This window comes from Dasypus novemcinctus, chromosome 15, assembly GCF_030445035.2.
Source record: "Dasypus novemcinctus isolate mDasNov1 chromosome 15, mDasNov1.1.hap2, whole genome shotgun sequence".
In the NCBI taxonomy this organism is placed as follows: domain Eukaryota; kingdom Metazoa; phylum Chordata; class Mammalia; order Cingulata; family Dasypodidae; genus Dasypus; species Dasypus novemcinctus.
Window position 1 is genome coordinate 7,688,945 of NC_080687.1, and position 13,076 is coordinate 7,702,020.

Sequence of the window (13,076 nt, forward strand, 5' to 3'; positions counted from 1 at the left end):
CCTTTGTAGTCATGGAGCAAGGCTCATGACTGTTTATAATACAACAGAAAAATGGGAAGAAAAGATCCCCCCAGAGTCAACTTCATTTTATTTTTGTAAACATAGTTAAAGTGTAACATACAAAAGAGCATGCACATCTTAAGTGTACGATTGAGTACATTTTCAAATAGTGACTATAGTCCTGTGACCTGAACAGATGAAACCGAAGCCTACAGACCCCCAACAACTCCCCCTGCTCTTCCCTTATCATTGCCAACACCCTCCAGGGCAACCACACTTCTGACTTCCAACACTATAGATTACTTTTGTGTGTTCTTGTGTTCCACACAGATGGAGTCACACACACGGTTCCCTGAGCACAGACTCCCTCATTCAATACCACATCTGCAAAGTTCACCCATGCCAAGGCATGCAGCTCAGCCTCAGGACTTCCTGCTGCTTTCCATTGTACGACTAGATCATGGTCCACCCACCACTCATCACAGATGAACATCTGGGCTGCTCCAGTCTGGGGACTCCAAGAACAGTGGACTCTGCCAATGTGACTTCTGGCAAACATATGTGTGCACTTTAGTTGGGTGTCACCTAGGAGTGAAATTGCTGGGCCACAGAGTTAGTGCATATCCAACTCTAGTAGATACTCAAAACAGTTCCCCACAACACAAATACCAATCCACACTCCTACATTTGCACAGCCACATGGTGACATTTACCTGATTTGATTTTAGCTATTCCAGGGACTGGGCAGTCTTAGGGTCTGGTGACTCCTTCAATCTGTACCTGCTCGATAGACTGTTCACATATTTATTAACTCTTTGGATATCCTTCCCTAAAGCTCTCTGCCGATCTCTTGCCAATCTCTCCTTTGGCAGGAATAATGACCCCCAAGGGTGTCCACGTCCTAATCCTAGATCCTGTGGATTTGCTACCTTACGTGGTAAAGGGATTTGATTAAGTTAAGGACCTTGAGATGAGGTGGTGATCCAGATGGGCCCAATGTCATCACAAGGGTCCTTATAGGGGAGGCAGCAGGGTCAAGTTAGAAAGAGAAGAAGGAAGGATGGACGCAAAGGTCTTAAGGGGAGAAGATGCTCACTGCTGACTTTGTTGATGGAGGACGGGGTCAGGAGCCAACGAATGCAGGAGACCTTCAGAAACTGGAGAAACCAGAAACTGGAATTCTCCCCTAGAAGCTCCAGAAGGAACGCGGAGGGCCTGTCAACACCTTGACTTAACCCAGTGGAACTGATTTCAAACTTCTGGTCTTCAGAAATGTAAGATGAATAAATTCATATTGTCTTAAGTCATTAAGTTGTGGATAGGATACTAACACACCTCTTTTCATCATCTATAGGAATTCTTCGTATCCACAGAACAAGATTTCCTTTCTAGCTCCAACCACTATAATTATCCTCTACTGCTCTGTGGCCTATCCACCCCCACCTCTATGATGTCTGTTGATGAATAGGAATTCTTCATTTCAAGGTAGTATAATTGATGTATTTTCTTTTATGGCTACACTTTTTGTGTACAATTTAAGAAATCTTTGCCTTCCACAAGGTCATAAAGACATTCCCTTGTGTTTTCTTAAAACCTTTTACATTTTCATGAGTAATGCATCTGAAATTGATTTTTGAGTGTGATGTGAGGTTAAGATTCATTTATTACCCTGTATGAAATTCATTTGAACAAGCACCAAATTTTGGAATGGCTACTCTTCTCCACTGCCCTGCCGTGTCACTGTTGTCTTGTCTGCGTGGAGGCCTGACTCAGCAAACATTTCCTCCATCTTTCCCTCCCTTGAGTGGGATTTTGCTTTCACCAAGGATAGTCCCACGGTTTTGGGAAGCACTGGGGAGAAGCTGCCCTTGGCTGGGAATGTGGTCAGGATAGACTTGACCTTCCCATCTCCAGGACATCTGCTGACCTCTGGAACACTGGAATGGTCCATGGTCTGAGTTGACCTTGTAGTTTCCATTCCCTGAGAATTGTGGCAGGTCTTGGATGGCAACACTAATCAGCAGAGCAAAGGGCATCCAGGATGGGTCTCTGAGGCTCTAAAGGACATGGAAGAAGGCCCTCCCTCCAGATGCAGTGCTGATGTGGGTGTTCAGTTGGAAAGGGTATAAAGCAGGCAGCCAGTCCATGAATAGGAATGTCAGCCCCTAGAAATTGAGCCTCGGTTTGCTGGGCAGAGGGGCTCCTGCTCCCTACCTTGGATAACATATCTTGATGTTTGATGCTTGGCTTTCCTTGACTCTTTTAAGATCAGCTACAGATCCAGGTCAAAGGGTGTGAGGAGTTGGGGAAAGAACTAGTAGGAGTCAGGTTGTGGATTCCTTTTGCTAAGTAGTAGATGAGGTTTCTTCTGAATTATGCATAAGAAGCGTAAATGGACAGTAAGGGAAGATGCTTTCAGCCTTGGTCATTGACCTCACTTGGACCCACTCCAAAGGGTGATCTGAAGATTCTGCTGTACAGCACTGGGATCATCTATGAAAAGGCACCTGGGGACCACGGATAAGATGGGAAAAGGCAAGCTGGACTTGGTAGAGGATGGAAGGGAGACTGGCTGGGATCTTCCTTGTACCCCAACGGTTCCCTCTGTTAAGGGAGAAGGGCATCATTCAATCAATGCCTCTAGAGGCTATTCCTCTCTGCCCTTCCCACCATGTCTAGGCTGGTACCCCAGGCTGCTGCTGCATTGCTCTGTCCAGGCACAGGCTCAGGCCTGGCCCTAAATCCAAGAAGTCCAGCAAAGACCCAATGAGCATTTAATGGAAGTTTATTGAAGGTTTGTAGATAAATGCAACTTAAAATGGAAACAAGATGGACATTTTCTTAGCGCTTGACCTTCCACCTGGGCCCTCATGGTTGCACCTTTCCTCTGACCCTGGCGGGATGCTAAATCTTGGCGCTCTGAGGTATAACGGGCATATATGTGACAAACACTCCTCCTGCATGGCATTCAGCTGCCCATGTGAAGAAAATGACAAAGCTTTGCTGAGATTTTAGAGTTGAAGAAAAAGGAACGATCTGCTGGGCTCTCAGATGGAAAACAAAGTCTTAAAGATAATGATCCTATTATTTTAGAGGGTTAACAAAATTATTTTTAAAATTCAAATAGATTTTTGGAACATTACAAACTGCAACTTACTGGAAATTTTTAAAATAAGCAAAAATTAACCAGAGAAGATGGATGATGAAGTGAGCCACCAGACTTCAAAATGCATTTTAGAGGAAAAGCGAATCATAATCAATAGCAGCAACTAGCACTTACTGAGTACTCAGGACGTGCTGGGCACTGTGCTACCCACTTTAGTTATCATAAGATCTACTCTTCACAATCATGCTATGAAATAGGCACTAGCATTATCCGTATCTCACAGAAAACATGATCGAATGAAAGTGGTTAAAGAACTTGCTCAAGATCAAACAACTTAGAAACTGTGAAACCAGGTCTGTCCTCCTGACTGGCTTCTCTCTACCTCTCTGCCACTGTTCTCATAACAACCCCAAGTGCTGCCTGTGGAAGAGGAGGCAGCTGGAACCACAGAAGAGAGCAAAAGACTTAGTCATTTCTCAGTTAATAGAGAGAAAATTACACATAAGAAAACCATCTATAAAGTGACCCTCTAAAAATGTAAATCTATATTGTTAAACACACAAACATATTTACACATTCATCACACATACATATTGAGTCTAAAACATTAATATTCATAGAGGATGGGATGGAGAATTGTTGGGAGTCCTCCTTGAACATTAAACTTAAAAAGTAATATGCAGCAAATATAACAAGGTGTTGAGATTAGAAACATAGTCTGCAACCAGGGAAGGAAAATAAGTGCAAGCCGAGTGGAGTCAAGATGTGTGAAAGAAGGGTTCAAAACCACTTGAGTAAATGTCTACCAGCTGCCGTTTTGGTTTATCTTATGAGTCGGTAGCCCTGGCAGAAAGGACCAGGGGTAGAGCAGACAATGTGGAGAGGAAGCTCCTTAAAACAAGAGCAAGCCACTTGTTTTTACCTATAAATTAATTCCCCTTCCCAGGGGCCCACAGCCCAAGCCACTGTGGACGTGTGGCTCTAAGAGGTTGCAGCCTTCACGCGGGAATGCATTTGGGAGCTGTGGTGGGTGAGGGCCTCCTCCAAGTTGCCCACTGCACCTGATGGGGCACTGCCAGCCCAGGGCTGAACAGCCACTGCCCTGCCCACCCCTGGAAGTCACGGGCTCAGGTCTACCCTGGCGCTCCCCTCACTCCCATGGAGGGCCCTGCTGGGTGCAGAGGGAGCTGATGGAACACCGGCCTCCACGGCCAGGTTGCTGTCCAGGTGGAGGGTGGCAGTGGCCGTGGGTGAGGCCGTGTGGGGCCCAGGGCACCAGGGGGCAGAGAACAGATGGTAGAGACCCCATCACGGGAGGCAGGTGATGACAGCACGTTCGTTTTATATTTTTATGACAGCGAGGATTTACCTTTTTGAAAAAGTTATCCTGTAATCAATATTTTGAAGTATCCTTTCGAGGAAAATTGCCAAAGATGTAGAGCTCTTCTTTCATTCCACTTAGGTTGATGTGTGTTCGTCCAGTGTTGGGATTTGAAGAGGGTTTGGTTTGGTTTGTGGGATTGTATGTTAAACCTTTCAACTGTAGCTCAGAAACAAGAGGAAAATTGATGTTTTCTCAGGTTTTCTTTTACCACCGTGAGTTTCCTTGGCTGGGAGGTGTCAGGGTGGAGCCATCAAGAAGGCGAATAACCAAAGAGTATTCTCCAGATGGGGCGTTTGCTTCCAGCAGGCTGGCCTGTGCCGGGCACCACTGGGGCTGCGGTGTCCAGGGGCTGCTCAGGCCTTCAGCTCCTGGGCTGGGGCCGGCCCCCTCGGCTGTGCTTGGGGCTTGGAGAGGGCTGGGGAGAGGAGGGGGCCGGGAAGTCTGGAGAGGCTGCAGGGAGGCAGGACACCCCCTGCCCGGCCGTGGGGACGGCTTGCCGCTCTGCTCCCCCAGCGGCTGCAGCGGCCCAGGTGAGTTGGGGTCTACCTTCCCTTCCTCTAATTAGCACAGCCACCGTCATCAGGCGCCCACGTCTGACCCAGGGCACTTGAAGGTTGGGGTGCCCAGGGTTTTGTAAGGAAAATGGAAGCGTTCTGGGGGTTTCCCTCTCACCACTGCACCCCTAGACTTACTCCTGGCCTCGTGCCAGCCCCTCACTTGCCACCTCCGAGGTTTTCCAGGGCTCGCTCAGGGACCCCTGTAGGCGCTCCTGCCCCTTCAATTCCTAGGGGGTCCCCTCCTTGCCTCTTCTTAAAACGAGAGCAGTCTGTTTTGATTTGCAGTGTACCGTCTGGAAAGTATTCAGGATTAATTTTTCCCCTGTCTATAGTAACTTCCCCACGTTTTCAAAGCCGGGGCAGGAATTTTTTATCAGTAAATACTTCACTGGGATTTTTAGGAGAAAGGAAGGCAAATCAGTGAGATCAGAGTTCTCTTAAAATCTGTCATTTCCAGTATTTAACTTGTATAAACAATGATGATGCCGTTTTCATGTTTAGATTATTTTCTTAGCATCTGTTCTCATGGTGGGATCTCTGACTAACAGGTATTGGCATGTTTATGTCTAGTGATATATAATCGCCACATTGCTTTTCTAAAAGATCTGCCCAATTTCAGTAATTTAGGTACTCAATGGCCAGGACCTAATCTCCTCATTAGCATTTTTCCTCCTTAATTTGGTAGCTAAAATATTCCCTGCTGCTTATTTTAATTTTTAAGCTTGTTACCTTCATTTTAGCTGTGGGGGAGTCAGCAAGTTCTCCAGCAAGCTGGCCTTACCTGGCTTTCCAGTATATGTAAATTAAAGTGGCTTCAGTCCCCTTGGGTGGTGGAAACCCAGTGTCTTCTATGACTGCCTGGAGATCTGGGGATTGACTTTTCTCCTACTCAATTCTCATTCCAGTCGCTGGCAGCAGCAAAATGCTGAGTCTGTTTCCTGCCTCACATAGCTGCTTCCTCTTCCTTGATTTTCCTCAAACATGCTTCAACCAGGGATGGCAGAGGAAAGTAAAGAAAATTTCTTAGGATGCCAAACGACTTAAACATGAACTATTGGCATCTCTATTTGCCAGGGCGCACCTATCCTATCTGCTCCCAGCGGCACCTCTGTTTTCCAGTGGATGGCAGCCTCCTGCACCTGCTGGCCGTGCCCCCTCCCCTTGCCCCTTCCTCACTCCCCTGCAGTGCCTGGTTCTCCCTGCTCAGCCTATCACCACCCTCTCACTTCACCTCAGTCCTGCATGGGGCAATCTTTTCACAACCCAAAATGGCCCATCATTGTTCTGCTGAACAAAACGCAGCTTTCACCCTGAGTAATTCTGCCTGTAACTTTCAGTTCTTCCTTCTCAGTTCTCCAGCTATATTTCCTGTTTTTGTGTAGCTCTGTTCAGCTTCTTTACTCATTTATCCATTGACATCTTAGTGTTTCTTTTCTTGGTTAATGTTCCTCTTTTGCTCCCTTAAAGAATCCCAAATTAAGAAAAAAATAATCATGATTAACAGATGTTCCCGCCACAAAAATGTAAGGTATTATATGTTAGTTTCTGGGGAAAATTACTCTCTCCTAGAAGGACTGATAAATCTTGCAAAAGATTATTACCTATTTGGCTTCAAGCTATAAAACAGAAGCTTAAATCTCACTATATATACACTCAGAAGTAGTTTCCCATAATTGCATTTATTTACCTCTGGTTTACCTTGGTAATCAATATCATGTCTTAAACTATATAAAGTACCAAAGATAGTCAACATCTGCACTTCCTAGACTAAACAAACATCTTTGCATTAAATGGTCAATGTGCGTTGCTTCATTCAATTTTGAATTTTATTCTGAATAATCTGAGAATCATCTAGTTCTAGAAAGTTATTCTATCAAATTCAGATCCTCAGCTATGTATTTTAGGAAGTTACATTATCTTGCAGATTATTATGTCTTAGATGAAAAAAGGTAGATTTTATATTATGCAACTCAAGGTTATATAATTTATGATTTCTAAAAAATTTTGAGCAGACACAAGCTGATAAAAATCAATATCAACCATGTGGGATCTAAGGCCCCTCTTGATAAAGAGGTGGAGTGGACATCGCCATCCCAGGGTCCTCAGGATGGAGGAATAAAATATGAATTAGAGTGGACTTACTGATGTTCTACTATAGAACTATTGTGGCTAGTAATGGAAGAAAATAGCATTGATGTGGAGAATGTGGCCACGGTAGTTGCTGAGGGCAGGGAGAGGGAAAAAGAGATGTGATGTGGGGGCATTTTCAGGACTTGGAGTTGTCCTAAGTGATATTGCAGGGAGAGATGCTGGACATTATAAATCCTGTCATAACCCACTGAATGGACTGGGGGAGAGTGTGAACTACAATGTAAACTATTATCTATGTGACACAGTAGTGCTCCAAAATGTATTCGCCAAATGCAATGAATGTGCCACAATGATGAAAGAGGTTGTTGATTGGGGGAGGGGGAAGTGGGGGGATGTGGGAACCGCTTATATTTTTTAATGTAACATTTTTTGTGATATACCTATTTTCAGAAAGGCACAATGAAGAATGCTCATAAAAATAATAATAATAAATTCCCAGCTCTTTGCTTTGTATTTCTGCAAGCCTTCCCTGATCGCCACATAGCTGTGGCCATTTGAAGTAAAGGGACATGCTCTTTATAGAAAAAATGATTCAAGAATGAAGCAAAAAGCAGATTGTAAAGAATTGTGAGAGAATCAATATAGTTAAAATATGGATAAAGTAAATATAAATATTCAAATATATTTATAAATACAGATAAAAATAAATAAAAATAAATGGAATTCTATGCCACTAAATCTATGACTCGTAAGGTTTCAAAGGGCCCATGTGCATCTATGAGGAATAAGCAGGCTGCATATGCCCCTGAAAAATAAGGCTCTGCAGACATTAGGTCTGTGAGGCGCCCTAAGCCCCTCTCCAAATGGTGCCAATAAACTGCAGGGCAAGTGTGGAGAAGCAGCCTCCTGCAGCTGGAGTAGAGGCCCAAGGCAGGCCAGCTTTGTGCTTTCTGCGCTGCTATCCAGAAGACAGCCTGTCCACGATAGCAGACTTCCTCCTGATCAGAACTTCCAGCTCGGAGGGCTTTGGTCACCTGCTTTCTGAAGCCATATTAACCTGGGGGAAGAGAAACAGGATCAGCCTCCTCAGTTCTCAATGGCGAGGAATCTGCTCTTTGGTTCTGAGGCTAAAACAAAATGATTGTCATCCCAACAGCCCTATCCTTCACCAGGTACCTTAGCTCTTCCTCTCTTGGTGAGTATGCAGTGTGTGTGTGTGTGTATGTGTGTGGTGTGGTGTGTGTATGTGTGCACACACACGGCAGGGAACAGATCTGCTTCCTCTCTTTTTTCTTTTTTTTTTTTTAAAGATTTATTTATTTATTTCTCTCCCTTTCCCCCTCCCCTGCCCTGGTTGTCTGTTGTCTGTGTTTATTTGCTGCATCTTCTTCTTTGTCTGCTTCTGTTGTTGTTAGCGGCACGGGAATCTGTGTTTCTTTTGGTTGCGTCATCTTGTTGTGTCAGGTCTCCGTGTGTACGGCGCTATTCCTGGGCAGGCTGCACTTTCTTTCCCACTGGGCAGCTCTCCTTATGGGGCGCACTCCTTGCTTGTGGGGCTCCCCTACGCGGGGACAGCCCTGGGTGGCACGGCACTCCTTGCGCGCATCAGCACTGCGCATGGGCCAGCTCCACACGGTCAAGGAGGCCCTGGGTTTGAACCAGGGACCTCCCATGTGGTAGGCGGATGCCCTAACCACTGGGCCAAGTCTGCTTCCCTGCTTCCTCTCTTGCAGCCATTCGCACCTAGCCCAGCTCCTGGTGCATAAGTCTTGTGGATACGGGGAGGGTGAGTAAAGTGCTCAAGAGCGTTAGAGCCTTGAGGTGAAGAGCGGTGGTTCCCCAGGCAGGGGAGCTGCTGCAAATTCTCTTTCACTTGCTAATGGTATGAACTTGCAAATCACTTAACTTCTCTAAACCACAAATTCCTGACCTGGAAAATGAGGATAATAGTATCTTGCTTTAAAAAAATGTCGACTCTATATTGAAAATAAGATGAGTTCAAATTCCTACTTTTAGGAATTTCAGTTTCTTAATTTGGCCTCAAACTCCCGTGCAGGCTCTTACAACTTCCTGACGCACCTTGTTCTCCAGTCCCACCAGGCACCTCACCTTTTCACGGCAAGCCGGGTCCCTCACACCTGGAATCTTTTGCACGAATGGGGTACCTCTTTATTTGCTATGCCTTCCCTTCCTTCTGCCAGCTCATCCTTCAGCGTGGCTCTCCAAAGTTCTTGCCCTTCTCTGACTGCTCCACTTCTTGGGAAGAGTGCGGTCCGCTCCGCTGAGCTCACGCTGAGCTCGGAGGCTCCAGCCTGCAGGCAGATACCACTCTGCTCTGTAACCTTTTATGAAACTGCCCATCTTATTAGCTTGTAAACATTTTGAGGGCAAAGCGTATGTTTAGTTCATCTTTGTACGCTGTGTCTAGCACAGTAACTAGTACATAATAGCCTGTCAATAGATGTTGAGAAAATTAATCAGTCCAAGTTCTTCTTTTTGTGTTTGTTGCATATATTTTAAAAGCAGAGCCTAATTTGTCAATTGGCTAATAACCTTATATAAGAATTCATCCATGCTCGAACTGATAAATGGGCAAGGCAATGGATCTTTTCCTCATGTTCAATTTAGTTTCTTGAGACTGGTTGGTTCTAACTCAGCTCACAAAGAAGAAACACAAATAGCTAGCAACACATGAAAAAAATTTCAACTGAACTAATAAACAAAGGAGTTAAAATATAAAAACCATATATGCCCCAAAACGATATAAGCAAAAAAAAAGTAATAATAATTTTAAACGTTCTCTATTCTGGTGAGGAGGCTGTGAAAATTGAGCACTAATATTGCAGCTGAGGTATTGATTTAATATTTCTGGAAAGCAATTTGGTAATATAATATCAGAAATCTTTTAAAAATCTTGGCATCTTTTTTTAAAGGTCAACTTCCAAGAAGGTAGCATAAGGAAATATGCAGAAATGTAGACAAAGCTTTGGGCACATAGACGTGCAGTTCAGCATAATTTAGAATACAAAAAATGGGAACAAATTATTTAAAAATATTGGAAGTATTATGAAAATTATAGTGTATCCATAGAAGGAATATTTTGTGGCCAATGAAAAGGATGGGTGCCAAGAGTCTTCAGTACCATTGAAAACTCTACAGGATTAAAGCCAGTGTGAGGTCATGGGGGTAATGAAGGCTTATAGTGGTGACACTTTTCTTGGGGACAGGGACCAAGACTGTCTTTCATGTTCTTTCTGTTAAAATTTTCTGTAAGTTTTCTGGAAGGAATATATTTTATAAAAATTTAAGGCGTCATTTTAAAATTAAATTTGAGATTATCAAAGAGTTAAAACGATAACCTCAGGTGAGTTCTTTCCTGAACGGATGATTTAGTCATGTTCGCTCTTTTTTTTTTAATTAAAAAAATTTTTTTTCTTCTTTATTTTCTTAGAAATGATACATTAAAAAAATATGAGTCTATCTCTGGAAGTGGCTCCTTGGGAAACGGAGGTTGGCTGTCACTGTGGGCACCAAGGTGGAAGGGAAAATGGACGTTAAATGTGTGGAACCAAGGTAAATGGGGGGTAAGAGAGGAGTTTCGTGAGAGTACACAAGGATGGATATAAAACATGTAATATTATACCATAACATATAGGAGATGACAGACTGATAATGTAAACCATAATGTAAAACATAGGATAACTAAGAATGTAAAAAAATGTGTATCCTAAAGTATGCACCACAATGTAAGCACAGATGTCACCTTGTTAGAAAGCTATTGTCTTAGACGCTGTACATCACGTTAAGTAAATATGATGTGAATAGGGTGTAAGGGTATCGCTGTGGAAGGGAAAAGGTTTTGTGGTGGATGTGTGGGAGTGCTGTATATTGTATATATGCATTGCTGTGGTCTAGGACTCCTGTGAGGACAAGCTCAATAATTAGGGGGAAAAAAAAAAAAAAAAAAAGAAAAAGATAGGATGTAGAATTTTTTCCAAGTCAACACGTATTCTTTATCTAACCTTTAAACCCATCGCTATATGCCATTCCCTAGTAAGGGACCCTGACATTATATTGGGCTTCAAATTTTGGGGAGTTCTGGATCACAGAGTGTTTCAACAATGGCAATGGAGGGATACTGGTATAGGATACCATTGACAGGTGATATATGACTGACAGGGAGCTGTACAGAACATATGTCCAGGGTGCATGGTAATGTTTGGATATACTCATAGTGGCAACAATTAAAAACCACAGCAGGGGGGTACTGGGTTCCTGGCCAGTGGTGCTCTGTTGTGATCCCTAGGGGAGCAGCGACAGTCTCCCAGGTGCAGCGGCGGGGACCGGGAGGGAGTGAGGGTTCAACAGTGAGCCCCTGATGCTAATGACTATGCTTGTGAGCTGATAAGCCTAAAATAAGAACAAGGCCTAGAGCAGCATTGTGCCTGGGAATTTCCTCTTGTCAGCCTTCATGTTACTCAAATGTGGCCAGTCTCAAAGCCAAACTCAGCATGTAAATGCAATGCCTTCCCCCCAGCATGGGACATGACACCCGGGGATGAGCCTCCCTGGCACCGAGGGACCACTATCAACTACCAACTGATGATGCAACTGGAAAATGACCTTATACGGAAGGTTCAATGCGGATCAGCAGAATATCCCTGTCTACATAAAATAACATGACTTTAAAATGCTGTTTGACCTAATGTAAGGGGGAAATGGAAAGGAGAAATGAGTTTATATGGCTACGAGTCTCTAAAAAAGAGTCTGGAGGCTGGCAGAAGGATTGCCCTTATGCACAACTGAGCAGAGTCTGAGAGACAGATAAAGCAGATACAACCCCCAGATATTGGTTCCTTTGAGGGCTAAAGAGACCCATGGGAGTTATGGTCATGGCCGATGGGGTTAACTACCAGGTCAGATGGCCCCTCTTTGGAAATGGTGTTTATATGTGATGAATCTGGATTCAGATGGGATCTCTCTTCATAAGACTTTCATGCTAATGTGCTGGAGGTGCAGTTAGTGTTGGGGTTTAAGATATATTTAGGGGATTTGAATCTCTGGACTGACAATGTGATAGCCAGGTCCTGAGCCTCAACAGACTCCAGCACCTACAATCTGATTTATTGGACTTACCACACTCAGCTAAGATGGAGTTGAAGAAGGACAACCACCACACCATGGAGCCTAGAGTGATTACAACTGAGAGTGGGAGGATTGCATCCAGCATCCACGTGGAATCTGAGCCTCCTCTTGACATAGAGGTGCAATGGACACAACCAATCCAATATCCACATAGAAGAGGTGGCATTGGATTGGGAAAAGTGGACATGGTGGCTGATGGGTATGGGGAAAGGCAGGAAGAGATGAGAGGTGAAGGCGTCTTTGGGACATGGAGCTGCCCTGGATGGTGCTTCAGGGGCAATCACCGGACATTGTAAATCCTCACAGGGCCCACTGGATGGAATGGAGGAGAGTATGGGCCATGATGTGGACCATTGACCATGAGGTGCAGAGGTGCCCAAAGATGTACTTACCAAATGCAATGGATGTGTCATGATGATGGGAACGAGTGTTGCTGGGGTGGGGGGGAGAGGTGGGGTGGGGGTGGGGGGTTGAATGGGACCTCATATATATATTTTTAAGGTAATATTATTACAAAGTCTATAAAAAAAAAATATGAGGTCCCCATATACCCCCATGTCACCGACCCCACCCCTCCCACATCATCAACCTCTTCCATCGTCGCGGCACATCCACTGCACCTGACGACTACATCTGGAGCACTGCTGCAACACATGGGACTGTCCCTTGGCAAGGGCTCACCAACTCTTAAGCTGAACAATGAGGGATCAGAAGGAGTTAGGCAAGAAAGTGGAGAGGCATTGCAGGCGGAGCACGCAGGGCAGTGGGGCAGAGGACGGAATATCATGCTGTG